We start from the raw sequence: 17,125 nt of genomic DNA on the forward strand, positions 1-17,125 counted from the left end.
TATTTCTCTATTATCCCCCTACCTCACGTTATTGTGCTCACTATGAAGATAATATTTACAATCTCTATACGACAGAGAGCTGTTGTTTAAAAAACAAATCAAAAGAAAGAGAAGTCAATTTCGGATCTCCTAGTTATGGCTCGCCCTGAGCGTGTGGCATTTGGCCTCTCATTGGCATCTTCCTCATCTGAATTGATGAATGCAAGAATGACGTCACTTGAGTCATCTTCTCCCCCAGAGTCAATGGCATCACTGTTATACTCATCATTGTCACTTTCATCCCTTTCACTGCTGTCAGAACTTGCCCTGTTGTCATTTTGTGTCACTGTCCTGGCATTTCTCAGTGTTGGTTGGCCAGCTCTGAGAGGACTCTTCTGCTACAAGCATGAATGTCTTACAATTGCCTTTACTTTCTCACTCTTGCTGCTTTTCAAATGCTGCTTCAGCCCGTGGTGATTTGAGTACTTGTTTAGTTCTGGAACACGTAGCTTTTTAGGTTTGGTTAGATCTTCGCACAACTCAGTCCAAGGATAATCCTCCCTACTTAACTTTGCCTTTTCTCCTGCTCTCTTTTTCCTTTTAAATTCCAGCAGTTCAAGATGCTGAAGATAATCCACCACAAACTTCGATTTGAGAATAAACTTATCTGCAAATAGAGCAACGCTCTCTGGGTCAGATAAAACCAGCCTGCCACTTCCATGCTCTTTCTTCTTTATATTGTTAATCCAATCGGGGAAAGAGCGCATTACTACATGAGCATCATGAAAGAGGCTCATTCCAAAATGCGCAATAATGGCGAAAGCGACGAGTCATTTAAGAAAAGGTTTACAGCTGAACGATCCAGGCAGTTTGACATCTTACAAGCAAAAGAAGCAATCTTTCTAAGTGCGGATGGCTGTTCAGAAAGGGCGAGTGAGTTTTCCATGCAAGGGTACCAGTTGGAGCCCAGTGATGGAAGAAAACTAAACTTCTCCATCAAAGAGCACAGAGCAATGGTGGAAAGTTGAATGTCATATTGAAAGATGTAAAGGAACACGATTCCACACTCTTTCAGTCCAATGGGCTTGCTTTAAAGCAGGGCGAAGAATTTGCCTACAGTTTTAATGTAAAACAGATCTAATGTATAGAAGCTAAGTTGACGAAGGTCACGCAGGACATGGAAGCACTAGAAAATAAGAAGAGCAATTATAACAGCATATTCAAAGGCATACTCAAACAGCACATCAACAAAAGGAGAAGGAAAAAAGAAAACCGCGGAAAGTCAAATGAAAGAAAGAGGAAGCGGACTGAAAACAACGTCCAACGAGTTTGTGGAATCTGTGTTGGAAACCCGCTAGGAAATGATCTTCCACAATGCCTTGTGTACCCTCCTAGAACGGCCGTCCCGGAAGAGTGTCTTAAAGTTGAGGATGTTGCCACGTCGATATTTAGAAGAGATGGACCATACATCGCACAGCTCTTGGAAGGAAATTATTTCACCAATGCTGCAAGAAGCAGAATCACCACCAACCTTGAGCGGGAAGTCAGAGATTATGTTTACACCTTCATGTACCCTGAAGAGTACACTCTGACGGAAAGCATTGCTGCTTCTTGCAGCATTGGTGAAAGAGACTCCCATAGCAGCGCAAGCGGCACGAAGAACTCGACGACAGCGGAGATGAAGATGAGTGCCAGTGAAAGTTGCATTCGAAAATAACAGTGTTAAATACTTCTTTTCAGTAGCTACAAATGCTTTTTGTCACCAAACGTTTTTTTAAAGCAGAAGGAAAGTTTGTAATAAATTTGTATCCTGCCTTCTATGTTTATTCTATAGCAATTTTTTTGATATTCAAACATCATGCCATTTTAAAGTTTTACTAAAATATTTCACGTGACCCCCCCCCTTTTTCCCTTATTTTTTTGGGATGGCCCCCCCTCGAAAGCCATTTTTTTTCGCATGGCCCCCCCCCAAATCCCACCAGCCCCCCCTACCTTGTAAAAAATGAACGGTCCCTAAAGTCGGAGAAGTGACCAAGAAATCTGTCAGCAAAGTAGACCTCAAAAGGGAGATATATATAGGAATAAATATGACTACCAGTGGAAAAACTGAAGACTTCATGTGCTATAAAAGTGCTCGATGGTAAAACCAGAGCCGTGAATAAAGATGAGTTTCTGGAGTCGGACTAGTTCAAAAACATTTAATCGCTACTTGGAGTTTCATGCTTCTAATGCAGCAATCATCAGGCAACTGACAGCAATAACGGTTACATCAGGAGTACCCGACGGAGCCGCTCGACAGAAAACCCGCTCGACAGGCTGCAATTACGCTGGCTGGGAAATATTAGCATTAGATCATTTACTGGCTGGGATTTTCGTTCAGCGTCTGGCTGGCTAAAAACTGATTTAAAACACTGTCCCTAGCTGGAAAAAACGTGACTTGTTTGTTTTTCCTGGCTGTGACTTCTTCGAAAAAGCAATCAGTTAAACTGCTTCCGTCCTGGGACAAAAAACGCGTGAGTGAGCTCTAAAGTCTAAAGTCTTCCGCCATGAGACGATAAACCGCAAGCGGTCGTACTTACTCGCAGCGCCACGCGCTACAAATCAACGCGCGCGTGATGCCATGCCCGAAAATGATGGCTCCATTGTCAGATTGTTGCGGTTTATATTTTTCATCAACCAATAAAAATTGCATAACACCAGCAGCTGTCATTTTAAATGACGTAATAACACTAGTATCTCGAATGGCCAAATCCGTTAAAAACGTTCTCTTCAATGGAACACCGCCGATCTCCAGGATCTCCGCTCGTTTGTCGTTCCAAAGGCCTTAAGAAGTCGTCACTTCAGAAAACCGCTGCTGGCGCTATTGTGCTGCAAGCAGTCGGCAGTTATAAAGAAACAGTGGAAAGCAACTTAAAGGTTGGTAAATTCATTCCTATAATTCTCTTACAGCACACGGAAAAGTGATGGTACATTGTACTGGAATCAGTATGTTTTGCATAAGAACTAGACTCTAAGGTGTTCATTTACATTCCTCGTTTGCAGTCATTCTGAGTTATTTCGAGGGCTCCGCTGGTAAAGGAAAGAAACGAGATCTGCCAATTAATCTGAGATCTGCTGTGGAAGGGACTTGGCGCAGACAAACAAAGCAGCTGGATAAAGGGTAGGCATATTGTTCTGTTTATATGCGCTAGTCGTCTGCATCGGTGGTCAACTTTTCTCTCTTGATCCTAAAGTAATCAAGTAAAGTGATCTCATTGTACCATACACTCATCGTTTCGCTCATAGTATTTTTGGGTTGCTATAAATCTGCAAATTTGCTTAATCGAAAATTTTCCGAAAGTTGCCGGAAGACGAGGGACAATGGTTTACCCTCTTTTTCAGTCTTATTGGGTACATTAAATGCCTTAATCGTGGTTCAGTACTAGCATAACGAGTTAATGTTTGTCCTCTGGAAAACAAGGGACTATCGCGCGTTGCTCACCGGAAATGGCCGTCGGGTGAATTCATTCCACACTGTTCGCTGTCTCTTTGAGAGAAATGCTTTTGGTGAACCCATTCCGCACTGTTCGCTCTCTCTTTGAGAGAAATGCTTTTATTTTGAGACCCTAAACTTATTAATGTATCGGCGATTCAAGATTGCCGGGAGTTAATTTACATTTGCAGTCATTCTGAGTCATTTCAAAGGCTGGAGAGAAAAAAAGAAAAGAGACTAAGGGAAGACCTCTGCCAGATCTAAGTTCCGCTGAGAAAAGGACTTACCAAAGAGACAAAGTAGCTGGATAAAGGGTAGGCGTATTTGTTTATATGCGCTAGCTCGGACTGCAATGCTGGACATACAACTATCCTCTCTAAGATAAAGGGATCATTGTACCATAGAATCAACGCCTCGATCATAGCACTTTTGTATTGCTTTAAATCACTGCAACTTTGCGTGATGGAATTTTCCGAAAGTTGCCGGACGACAAGAGTCAATTGTTTGCCCTCTTTTTCAGTCTTATTGGGCACAAGGGACTATCGCGCGTTGCTCACCGGAAATGGTAGTTAAATCATGCAAGGTATTTTATTTGGCATAATAAGTGAAATGTTAAAATTGTCTATGTTATTAAAATCTTTGTCAGTTAAAAGAACTCAAGATTTTACCTTCTTAAACTTTCCTTCAGTTTTTAGTTGAGAAGGAAACAACTTTCGTCTTTCTGTGCGGCTTTCTTTGAGCAAAAATATATCATTTGTCACCTTTGGTTGTGTTTCACAAGGCTAACTGGTCAGACCTGTAGGTTCTGCGTGTAATCATGTAATAATTGAATTTTCGTACCAGGAACGGAAGGATCTTTCGAAGCCTAAAGAAGACAGAAATCAGCGAAGGATTACAGAACTCGCGATCGTTTGTCATTTTGAAAACATTGTTTTAGAATTGTGAAAAGCAAACTACTAAGCAAGAAAGTCCGGAAAATATTGCCAAAGTACAATTTGACAGGCATAACGCGCGATGTGTTTGACTGCTCCAAGCAAGTGAATTTCCGGTAATAAACGCGATCCAAAACAGCTTTCATTTGAACTCATCGTTGACCTACCAGTTGAGGCAACGGTTTCATTCTGCACGCTAGTGCCGTGAACTAACTAGAGTCGTGAAATGAATGATCTATCGATGGACTGTATATCGAAATGGACACTTCTGCCAGTTTAAAATACTTTCACCAAAGAGCGCACGTCTGGACGAACAACTAACGATTGCTTTTGCTGCGAATCCTTGCGGCTTCTGTCGTGAGTCTTTTGCGGTGATCGCCTGACGAACAACCAACGATTGCTTTTGCTGCGAATCCTTGCGGCTTCTGTCGTGAGTCTTTTGCGGTGATCGCCTGACGAACAACCAACGATTGCTTTTGCTGCGAATCCTTGCGGCTTCTGTCGTGAGTCTTTTGCGGTGATCGCCTGACGTACAAGTAACGATTGCTTTTGCTGCGAATCCCTGCGGCTTCTGTCGTGAGTCTTTTGCGGTGATCGCCTGACGAACAACCAACGATTGCTTTTGCTGCGAATCCTTGCGGCTTCTGTCGTGAATCTTTTGCAGTGATCGCCTGACGAACAACCAACGATTGCTTTTGCTGCAAATCCTTGCGGCTTCTGTCGTGAGTCTTTTGCGGTGATCGCCTGACGAACAACCAACGATTGCTTTTGCTGCGAATCCTTGCGCCTTCTGTCGTGAGTCTTTTGCGGTGATCGCCTGACGAACAACCAACGATTGCTTTTGCTGTAAATCCTTGCGGCTTCTGTCGTGAGTCTTTTGCGGTGATCGCCTGACGAACAACCAACGATTGCTTTTGCTGCGAATCCTTGCGGCTTCTGTCGTGAGTCTTTTGCGGTGATCGCCTGACGAACAACCAACGATTGCTTTTGCTGCGAATCCTTGCGGCTTCTGTCGTGAGTCTTTTGCGGTGATCGCCTGACGAACAACCAACGATTGCTTTTGCTGCGAATCCTTGCGGCTTCTGTCGTGAGTCTTTTGCGGTGATCGCCTGACGTACAAGTAACGATTGCTTTTGCTGCGAATCCCTGCGGCTTCTGTCGTGAGTCTTTTGCGGTGATCGCCTGACGAACAACCAACGATTGCTTTTGCTGCGAATCCTTGCGGCTTCTGTCGTGAGTCTTTTGCAGTGATCGCCTGACGAACAACCAACGATTGCTTTTGCTGCAAATCCTTGCGGCTTCTGTCGTGAGTCTTTTGCGGTGATCGCCTGACGAACAACCAAAGATTGCTTTTGCTGCGAATCCTTGCGGCTTCTGTCGTGAGTCTTTTGCGGTGACCGCCTTACGAACAAGTAACGACTGCTTTTGCTGCGAATCCCTGCGGCTTCTGTCGTGAGTCTTTTGCGGTGATCGCCTTACGAACAACCAACGATTGCTTTTGCTGCGAATCCTTGCGGCTTCTGTCGTGAGTCTTTTGCGGTGATCGCCTGACGTACAAGTAACGATTGCTTTTGCTGCGAATCCTTGCGGCTTCTGTCGTGAGTCTTTTGCGGTGATCGCCTTACGAACAACCAACGATTGCTTTTGCTGCGAATCCTTGCGGCTTCTGTCGTGAGTCTTTTGCGGTGATCGCCTGACGTACAAGTAACGATTGCTTTTGCTGCGAATCCTTGCGGCTTCTGTCGTGAGTCTTTTGCGGTGATCGCCTGACGAACAACCAACGATTGCTTTTGCTGCGAATCCTTGCGGCTTCTGTCGTGAGTCTTTTGCGGTGATCGCCTTACGAACAAGTAACGATTGCGTTTGCTGCGAATCCTTGCGGCTTCTGTCGTGAGTCTTTTGCGGTGATCGCCTGACGAACAACCAACGATTGCTTTTTCTGCGAATCCTTGCGGCTTCTGTCGTGAGTCTTTTGCGGTGATCGCCTGACGAACAAGTAACGATTGCGTTTGCTGCGAATCCTTGCGGCTTCTGTCGTGAGTCTTTTGCGGTGATCGCCTGACGAACAAGTAACGATTGCGTTTGCTGCGAATCCTTCCGGCTTCTGTATTGAACCTTTTGCCAACGAAATGTCGTATTGACAACGGTAACTGACATCTGTTTGTATCGTAGGTTCATTTGAAAATAAAAATGACAGACACTGGGTAGCCAAAGCCTTGTGAGGGCTTTGTAATCTCGTCTCGCTTTTACTTCATGAGCTAAACAATGTTTCTTTGTATGGAGGTTCGTTGACTTTTTGGAACAATAACTGTGAGAAATGAAATGAATGTGAAAGTTTGTCGTATGTAAGCGTTAGAAACTGATTGATAGGTTTCTTGTTGTACTTATAATAACAACGATAGATCTTCATTAATATCTAGATTACGTCTGTTAAGTGAATGGACATTGTTTATACTTCACGCTCTTTTGGAGGGAATTCACGATTTATTTTCAGAGTGAAGCTTGGATCCCTGAAGGATAATCAGGACACTTTAAGCACATTTTATCTTTCCCTTTTGTTTACTGTTGAATGGTAAGTGTAATCTCTTAAGTGTTACAAAAACTTTCCAGTCAAATGTAAAAATGAAACCATTAACGTACTTATTGCGTTCATGGTACGCAATACTAAATCCGTTGTTATATTAATAGTTTTAAGGAAATGTACCTTGCTATGGTATATTGAAATTACTAGTTCGCTGGCTGGCAAAAAATGGTATACTCGAACATGCTGGCAAACTTTTGGCAAACTTTTCTTATGCTGGCTGGCTAGGTGACAAGTTTAAAGCATGCTGGCTCGTTGACGACCTCAACGTCGAGCGCTGGCTGGGAGTCCGATAACTTCGAAATCCTGCTTGCTGGCGGTGAAGAGCGGGTATTTTTTTCCCAGGAAAGTTAAATATTAAACAAGATTGACGTAGCGACACTCGGGTAATGTTAAGCAGACCGTACGGTGGATTTTCGTCAAAACTGTCGTTGGGTACTCCTGTTTTAACGGATTCGGCCATTCGAGATACTAGTGTTATTACGTCATTGAAAATGACAGCTGCTGGTGTTACACAATTTTTACTGGTTGATGAAAAAGATAAACCGCAACAATATGACAATGGAGCCATCATTTTCGGGCATGGCATCACGCGCTCGTTAATTTGCATCTTGTTTTGCAGCGCGTGGCGCTGGGAGTAAGTACGACCGCTTGCGGTTTATCGTCTCGCGTTTTTTACGTCCCAGGACGGGATTGATTGCCTTTTCGAAAAAGTCACAGCCAGAAAAAAACAAACAAGTCACGTTTTTTCCAGCTAGGGACAGTGTTTTAAATCAGTTTTTAGCAAGCCAGACGCTGAAAGAAAATCCCAGCCAGTAAATGATCTAATGCTAATATTTCCCAGCCAGCGTAATTGCAGGCTGTCGAGCGGGTTTTCTGTCGAGCGGCTCCGTCGGGTACTCCTGACATAAGCGAAGATAGCAAACCTTAGGTTTAAAAATTGCTTTTAGAAATAAGAGAAACTGAGATTCTTCGGAATCTCCGCCAAAGTCTCAAAAATACGATCGACCGACAGAAAAAAAAAAAAAAAAAAAAATAATAATAATAATAATAAACAGCTAGGTTACTTAGACTAAAAACATTTCTTTTTCTAAGAAAGGAAATAAATTTTTTAATCGGTTCTCTGAAGGAAAGGAGAGTGAAATATTTGGGATACGTAAATCCCTAGTGATAAGATTCAGATCGAGAAATCAGCTTTATAGTAAGGACGGGAAAAGATTGGAAGTACCTGATCCCTTGTATAATATGGGATTTATCCTTTAATCTGTTTAAATGGCAGTCAAGTTTTCGGGGCCGTGCTCGGAGTTAGCCTCCCACGCAGACGACGCTCCTAGGGCTCGTCACGCATTTCTTCGCCGTTTGTGGGGAAGGAATGCGTGACGAGCCCTAACAGCGTCTGCTTGGGAGGCTAACTCCGAGTAGAATCGAAAAAAGTACATAAAATCGCTAAGTGACATTATTCAAATACATTAAAGTGAAGGAGAACAGCTTTGGCTGAAAATAGCGGAACTCCGGATTCACATCAGTTTTCACTAAAAAAACAAAACTTGTTTTTATTCTCTCACAAAAACTAAACCAACAGAGGTCATTCTTTAAGCCCCGAAAACAGCTAAGTGCTCGATTTGTTTGGTGCCGAAGGGTGCACAGTCAACCGGAAAGCCTGGTTTCCAAAATTTCGCCTCACCACCGTCAACCCCGAATAGCGAAGTGAAAATCTATAATTCTAAATGATTAAACTGGGTGCCAGAGTTTTGTTTGTAGAGATTTTTCTGGCCGACTAAAGGTCAACCAAATGGGCTCATGTTGAGCACGTTCTACTCCGCTTTGCATACTTTTGTTGATTTCTTCGCAAGCAACACGAACACACACATAAAGGGTATCTTTATTCATTTAAAACTATAAGTTTGTTAGGCTATGTATATGAAACAAATCGAGCAGAAACACAGTATAGTTTGGACAACAACTGGAAGGACACAGATCAGTCAACTACAACTAAACAAAAACGTCAACATACGACGTAGGCGATTGATCCATAGAAGTTTTGTTAATTTTTACGTTTCATCCATCATATGCTTCATGATCAGACCAATTTCTGCATGTATTCTTCATTTTGAAAGCGGAAGTATGGTTTACTTTGGATATCACGCGATGTTGAATTTTCAGCTTTCGATTCCTCACAATCTCCGGGGCTACCATATCCATTGAAACCAACACTAACAGTTGGCTATTCAGTGATATTATCGAACAAGATTTAACTGCAGTTATTCAGTTTGTAAATCTGTACTTTGATTTGGCGTTAAATCCTTTCAGATTGGTCGTGGCGCATCTTAATTGGAAGTCTGATTTGGATGGCTGTGATACGTGAATTACGGCTGAGGAAAGAAGGGAACTATCAACAACAATTTATTTATACTCACAATTTCCGAAGTCTCCAAGTTTCTCTGCCAACAATTCAGCAAGCTAGCGATAAGTTCAACTTTCGTGGAGTTTTAAGGACGGACGATTCTTCTTGTGAAACAAAAGAATTGAAACTGAAAGTGCATTCCAAGGCGTCTCGTGATTTGACGTTAGCTACTATTTTCAGCTCCTTATCACGTGATTTCTCCGTGATTCGCGTGAATGAGAAGAGGAATAGTGGGAGAGAAAAGAGACAACAACAACACCCGGTCTAATATCTCACTTTATGTTATCGTCAAGAAGTCTCTAGCCTGGTTATAGAAATAACGATAGTCACAAAACGTGGGTCTAACCTGCGATCTGCACTTGACACGGTATTTAAATATATTTTAATATTTTGATTGTTAAAAAAAAAAAAAAATTCGCACTCGTCCCAGATCTTTTCGGACGCCGAATTTCACCAAATTTCATCAGAAGTGCAGTGTAAAATCAATAAGAATCGCAAATTGGAGTCTGGAGCTTGAAACCGAACGAAACAATAATTATTTGAACTCAAAATGTTGTACTGATTGCTCTATGCAGAGAAATTCTCAAAGTCCCTTGCCCTTTTGTTCTTAAGTTAAATCACAGCTACATTGCATCAGCCACCTTGAATAAAATCATTCCACTCTGACTGCTAGAAGTCTTCGTCATTTCTTAAGATTTCTTGTACCACATTATCACGAAACGATTTACACAACTTCTGGAATCATATGAAGGGCCTCATATCTTACTTGCTTTACTACTTAAATACGCTAGACATGAGGCTGAGCTGTGGTATGTCCAACGCCATTGAGAAACTTCTTAAACACTTAAGTGAACATAGACGCTTCTACTTATCAATGGGGTGGAATCCCATTTAAAAAGGACGGTGCTCGTCGGAAATTTTGAAAAAAGCCCCTAATAGGTACCAAGATCCTGTTTTCTGGGCGTGGCTTGAAATTTCTTTTTCACCCCTAAGATGTGCTAGTTCTAAACCAACACATTATCTCCTGTAATATTTTTTAAAGCTCAATTCCCTAAAAGGTAATGTAAAAGCTCTCACTGTGGTCCTTTTGAGGCTTAAAACCCCAAAACTGCTTTTTCAATCCCTAAAAGATATAACAAGCACTCCCATCCTTTTGATGTGGGCGTCCCCCTGGCTACATCGAAAATTGGACAGAAATATTACGTGACGTAAAGTAATACTGCGTTACAGACCTTTCGAAGCTATCATTTTATATGCTCAAATGAGCTGATGAAAGTGATTAGTCCGTTTCGTGTCAGAGGGCTTATCCTCCACATTTACACATTTACGATTCTGCAGCCGTTGGCCGAGATTTGTTTCACAAAGCGGCACAATTTGCTACAATCCAATCTGGAATAATTTTTTTCTTGATATATTCTGGGTTTTTGGATCATCTCAGATTACATCTGTTGCGTGGAGTTTCCATTCCATGTGTTATCATCATCTTCATCATCTCTGTTGTGAAGTCGATCAATACCGCCTTGTTCCTTTACAGACGATCCACCCCCCGGAACTCTCCTACGTACAGTGGAGCTGTCAAGAAACAATAAAAGCACTGATGAGCGTACAATCCGGGGGGAGAGCTCCTGACTTTGGAACTTTCAAGGAAAGAAGATAAAGGAAATGATTAAAAGACCAAAAAGAATTCTCTGTAACCAATGCAGATATGTCTTCTGACAACACTAGCATTTTCTGGAAGGCCAAATCAGCAGAAAAAGGAATCAGAATTGCAAAAGTCTGTTGAAAATTTAATCTGTACAAACATCTAAGGGGTTTACTACAACTACTGCAGTACCTCTTGGAACTACAAATAAACTTGAGCCATGATACCACAACAACAAGTCTGGTACACTTTTAATGGAATTTTCTTGACAATTTCTGCCAAGAATCCGTGACTTTGATAAAAGGGTCCTTCCCCTCCCCACTTGGTCTTTCTCCCCATGGCCCCCTAGCTCAAGTTTCCAGTCTCCCCCCTTTGCCTACTCACCCAGGCTCCCAGTTACTTCCTTGTCTGCCCCCCTCACCTGGGCTTCCAGTCCTACCCCCCTCAACCAGGCTTCCAGTTTCTGCCCACTCCGCCCCCTCACCTGGGCTTCCAGTTTCCCCTCTTCTCTGGCCTTCACCTGGGCTTCCAGTCCCTCCCCCTCTGTCCCCTCAACCAAGCTTTTAGTCCCTTCCCTACCCTACCCCCCCTCTCTCTCCAGTTGCTTCTTACTCCTCACTCAGACTTCCAGTCCTTTCTTTCTTTGCACCCTCACCCCCTTCCAAATCTTCTAGTCCAACCCCTCACCCAGACTTCAAGTGAATTGATTTGCTTAGGTGACACACCAAAAACCTCTAAGAATTGAAATGAAGACTTACTTTGGCTGCTGTGGTTGTGATGTGTTATCTGGTCTGCGCAGGGGAGGATTGTGAGCTCCTCTAGGTTGGTCAGGACTGCCAAACAGAAAAGCCTTCAGGAAATTAATCAGTGAAAACAGAGGACAAAGGATCCACAAGAACAGTTCGGAAAATGACAAGCTTCCTGATGGTGAAATGGCATTGCTGCTTTTCTGCAAAATTAAGATTTGAACTCGAGTTATTGGTCAAGAATATCCTGAACTGGAAGCTTTCCTGCTATTTTAACCAGGATTTAATTGTTCCTTTGAAAAAGCCGCTTCCACATGAAGTTTGTTCCCAAGTTTAAAAAGTCATGACATTCCCTGAATAACTGACACATTTCACAGTAGTACTATTAACCAAGGGTAGAGTAGTACTGGGAGAATATCAGGAGAAGGTCATGACATATTTGTGTGCAGCTAAGTCAGTATAAAAACTCCTGCCAAGGTGGCTTGGTTGATAAATGATTTTTACATGACATGATGGTTGATAAGAACTTTAGAAATTGACAAGTCAAACTGAGACAGGACAGCAGGAATTTTATTTTTACGATTGAATCAATTTAGAAAAGCAAATTGTATGAAATTGGGTTCTGACAGACATAATTTGAGAAAAAAGCACCCTACCTAAATGTTTTAGTTGCTAATTTTGAGCTATATGTAAATGCACAAATAGTGTAAAAAATGTTTAACTGAGTCCAATGAACTGGATTGGGTAAGTTTATTGATATATTTCCTCTCAATTAAATAAAGCAATGTTAGTTATCAAGTTTTTGTCAAAGCAAAACTTAAATCAGTGGATCTGGATCTCTAAACTCACCAAAGCAACAACTAGAGTCGAACTTGGTTCCAGGCCCAAATCAGCCAAAGTCTTCACCAGATCTTCATCAGAAAGCTCCTGTCGTGGATAGGTAGTGTACAGTGTTACTGAGCTGGCATTGGGTCCAAGTTTGTGAGGACAGTTGAAAAGAACTTTGTTGATTAAGGTGGAATAATATTAGGAATGAATTGGTCACTTAACAAATCAAATGTGGTTAAGTGTGGTCTGTACTCTTATTGACAACGATACGCGTCATGACAGTAGTCAAAATGTTGTGGACTCACGAGGTGCAGCCTTGCAATTTCCACAACAAATTAGCCAATCAGATTGCGAGATTGGTAGCAATTGTGGTCAAAACCAGTATTTTCTTACTTACTGAGACTAAGGTTAATAGCGTCTGAATTTTAATATACTGGTAAACCAAATTAAAATTCTGGTAGTACTACAATTGACAGGGACCACCATAATTTGCTAGGCATCACTTAATAGATTCCAAGTTGCTGTATGTCTGTCCAGTGAAAGATCACCGTGACGTTAAAATGTGGTAAGAACAAAACAGAAAGAGGCAGACAAGTTGTTAGGTGAGTGTGTCACTGATGTTCTTACCACCTTTGATGTCTTCCGTGATCTTTTATTGAACAGATGCACAACAACATGAAATCTACTTTTTTAATAATAGAAATTACACTAAAGAAACAAAAAATACATACGTCTGTCCTCCAACAGACCATAAGCAAACACCAATCAAATGGGAGTCAGAATAATTTGACATATTATAGGATAATTCATGAGAAAATAGACATTCCCTTGCCTTTTTTTTTGGATAGTCATCTTGTAGATGGTTATCTTCCTAAAAATCAAACTTGCTCATGGGTGACTACGGTAAAATGTCCACTCTCAAATTGTGGGGAACAAAAGATGTCTCAGTTTAAGCAAAACAGAAAGTTCTGAATGGTGATAAAAATGAAAGAGGACTTGTTTTTCTGTACCTGATTACATATAAACAAATTTATAAAGGGCAGCTACGTAAGTCATTATATTAAGAGGAACCTCAACACATTGGAAAATGGCTGACTGAAAACAAAATTCTCTTTACATGTACATAATTATAAGCCAACCACACAAAATGTATTGAAGGCAGTATGGAACAGGTATGGAGAATTCTGATACAACACTTAAAGACAAAAATAGTGTACATGTATTTAGCTTTGTGGTTATTGTTTGAAGAGAGCTTACTGTGATGATATACTGCCTGATGGTCTCCAATGATGAATCTGCTGGAAATGTGTTTGTTACAGAACTACCATCTGGAAGACGAAACTGGAGGCATGCAGAGGTGCTGGAACAGAGTAAAAGATACATACATTTTCTTTTTAAATCACTGTGTTATTTTGACTAAAAGGGGCAGTGTCCTGGCTGATTATCGAAAGTTTGCTTTTCTAATTAATTTGTGTGGGGAATCAAAATGATGACAAGTGAAATTAGGAAATAATTTCACACATGTTTTGTCACAAGACAGTATACCATTCGTTTACCTTTTAAAATCATAGGTGAAAAATAGTTACTCTCACAATCGAGGGTTTTTGACTTGTTTATTGTATTGAAAAATTTAGTGCCAAATCTTGCCATCGCACTTTTGCAATATCACATGTGAAATCACAAATTAACGCTGAAGTTTTGTGTCAAAATTAAGAAGTAATTTGTCACCCATGATATTACCATAATGATTATAATAATTATAATTATTGACAAATAGCACTACTTGTGTTAAAGATAGTCAGTTATAACAAGCACAATCTCAAATCTTTGCTTCCTTAAACTTGACCATAACAACTTGATGTTGTTAATAGGTCACTTTCGACATATTAAAAATAAGCTTGATAGTGAGGCCTAGAGGATGCAAACAAAAGAAATGAATAAACATGTCATTCAATTTCCTTTGTTTGTGTCTTCTAGGCCTCACTGGCAAGCTGAATTTTAATATATTGAAAACAGTCTAATGAAAGCAATCAGAATGTACTATTTTCAGTGAGAACAAAATAAAACAAGTACCGGTGCAAGAAAAAGTGTAAGATTTTAAGCATCGAAGTACATGAAGATTCCAAATCATCAAATTTGATTTGGTGACCTGTGTAGCCTCTCAAGAAATCAAAAATGCAATTCTGCTGAAATTCTGAATGTTTCGGCATTTACCGTATAATTGTCTTTTTAAAAGTAGACTCAAAACACTTGACACTTTTAAACGTAGACTCAAAAAGCATCTTTTCTTGAGTGCTTACTAAAGATGCTGATTTTTTATTACTTCATTATGGCTTTACTTTTTTTAATTTAGTCAATTTTAGATAATTTTAGTAAGCTTAGTTAATTTTTAGCAGATATTTATATCTGTTAAGCGCTGTTGAACTATGGGGAAACAGCACTATATAAGTGTCTTATTGTCATTTAATATTATTATTTTTGGCTGATGATTTCACCACTTTTGGCATTTTTTTTTGTTGTTTGTTTTTATTACTAAAAACTTTATAGCAAGCTCCCAGACATAGGTATTAAAAAACACTGTCCCCTTAAACTCAGGAGTGGTAGATTTTTCTTCATACTCTTTTTGCCTGTTAGAAAATCCTGTGGTTGATCCAGAAGCACAATCTACAAATATGTTATACATACCAATCACTTCTACCCTGCTGTTGATGGCTTCCCATCATGGCACCTGAAGGTGCTGCTGCCGCAGCCTGAGCACGCTGCCTCTCTTGCATCTTGCTTTGCCTCCTGGCCTCTCGCTCAGCTCTGTCCCTCGCAATCTGTTGCCGAACAGCTTCTCTGCGGGCTCATTCCTTGGCTCTGTCTTCCTTGATCTGATTAACAATATCATGTGCCTGCCTCTCTTCACGGTCACACTTGGCTTTACTGAGTTCTTGTCCCAAATGACGTCTATCAAATTCTTTTTTCTTGAGTTCCTAAGATGAAAATATACTCTTTAAGAACTCTCACATATGTGTAATAAATCCATTTTTTAATGAAGTCTCCCTTATAATGAGCAACATTCTTTAGCCTGGCCAAGTTCCAGTGAAATGTTTGGCCATAACAAAATCTGTGTTACACTCATCACATGCCACTACTTACACAATATACAATTGTATACATAAAAACAATGTCACCAGACAACTGAAATTGCAAGCAGAACTGGTCAGCAAAGAAGAAAATCCTTTAATCCTAGAAATATTCCAATGTAAAAAACTTCACATTACCTGATTTTCATTATCTTCTTTCTCATTTCTTTTCTGTTCAATAAGTTACTTTGCTCTAAGCATAAAAATCATGAAAGGCAATCAGTGTGAGTCAATAAATTACCATAAAAGCTCTCTTACACTACTATTAGGCCCAAGTAAGGCTTCTAAGACGGGGGTGCGGGGGGGGGGACTACTAGAGAGAGAGAGAGAGAGAGAGAGAGAGAGAGAGAGAGAGAGAGAGAGAGAGAGAGAGAGAGAGAGAGAGAGAGAGAGAGAGAAAGAGAGAGAAAGAGAGAGGGGAGCTTGTTCAAAATAGTGGAAATGCTAGACTCTATGTCGACAAATGAATACTACCCAAGCTCCAAAAAGAAGAAACTTCTGATTGGCTAACTTAATATAATTTTATTGCATTTGTTTTGTGTTGCTAGTCACTTACTAGTCAAAATCTGGTTTCACTAGGGAGACGGCGAGTCTTGTAAGAAAATCCCACTTTCAAAGTGAGAGGAGGGAGGGGAGACCTTACAGAGGGGGAAAAGGTGAGTGTGGGTTTCAAAGAACTCTTAAAACAACCTACTGAAAAAAATAAATGTTACCTTTCAACTCTCTCATTTAAGGGCATGTGCTGTTCAATGCTAGCTGTAGGCTCCTGTGAAGTGGATAAAACTAAAAGCAATTAACATGAGCTTGAGATGCAAGCTGATACCTGTAAATGTAAATAATTATGTTCTTACATCTGATGGTCCTGGTCTGGCCATTGTTTCTCTACTTGAGAGTTCTTGTGTCTGGGCGGCTGCTGGCTGTTCTTGCAGTGGGCTACTGACTGATGTCTGCTGGGCGGAACTTGACGCTTCACTAATTTGTGGCCACGTGCTGGCTGCAGCAGTTACTGTAACGTTCTTTGTAGTTGAATTCCAGTGAGTCTGAAATGGAATCAGTGGTTCAAATATAAGGCAAGGGAAACATGAAGCTGCCAAGCTAGATGACACTGGAAGTTTGCACTGTACATGTATTTGGTCTCTGCACCTAATGGCCTAATGGTTTCATTCACTGGAGTCCTGATTACATCATTTTACCTCCTGGCTGGGGTCATTGTACTGTGCTATTGGGTAAAACACTAACTTTAATCTCACAGTGATTTAATCCATATGCACTTCAATCAATGCAAGGAGTAGAAATATTGGAACTGGCAAATTGTTAGCCAGAGAAATCTAACAAAATATTCCCATACAGCAGGAGCAGCTGCAATACTTTATGTTTCTTCAGCAATCATGCTGAAAGAAACTGGGAGAGGCT

The 17,125-nt window shown here is 40.9% G+C and overlaps 1 protein-coding gene and 1 pseudogene across 2 annotated transcripts in view; one reads left to right on the forward strand and one right to left on the reverse strand.

Moving 5' to 3' along the window:
* Positions 1–17,125, forward strand: part of LOC145486813 (stAR-related lipid transfer protein 3-like) — a 190,717-nt gene that overhangs the window by 81,588 nt on the left and 92,004 nt on the right. The gene's annotated exons all lie outside the window — the stretch shown is intronic.
* The window catches only part of LOC145486863 (UBX domain-containing protein 4-like), a 10,044-nt pseudogene continuing 3,592 nt past the window's right edge, over positions 10,674–17,125 (reverse strand). Inside the window, exons 4-11 of the transcript XR_014049338.1 lie at positions 16,564–16,752; positions 16,429–16,478; positions 15,851–15,905; positions 15,283–15,559; positions 13,708–13,993; positions 12,606–12,717; positions 11,769–11,959; positions 10,674–10,940 (exon numbers count right to left, since the gene is read on the reverse strand). The product of XR_014049338.1 is annotated as a UBX domain-containing protein 4-like (transcript). The remainder of the gene's footprint in view (positions 10,941–11,768; positions 11,960–12,605; positions 12,718–13,707; positions 13,994–15,282; positions 15,560–15,850; positions 15,906–16,428; positions 16,479–16,563; positions 16,753–17,125) is intronic.

This window comes from Orbicella franksi, chromosome 5, assembly GCF_964199315.1.
Source record: "Orbicella franksi chromosome 5, jaOrbFran1.1, whole genome shotgun sequence".
Classification (NCBI taxonomy): Eukaryota; Metazoa; Cnidaria; class Anthozoa; order Scleractinia; family Merulinidae; genus Orbicella; species Orbicella franksi.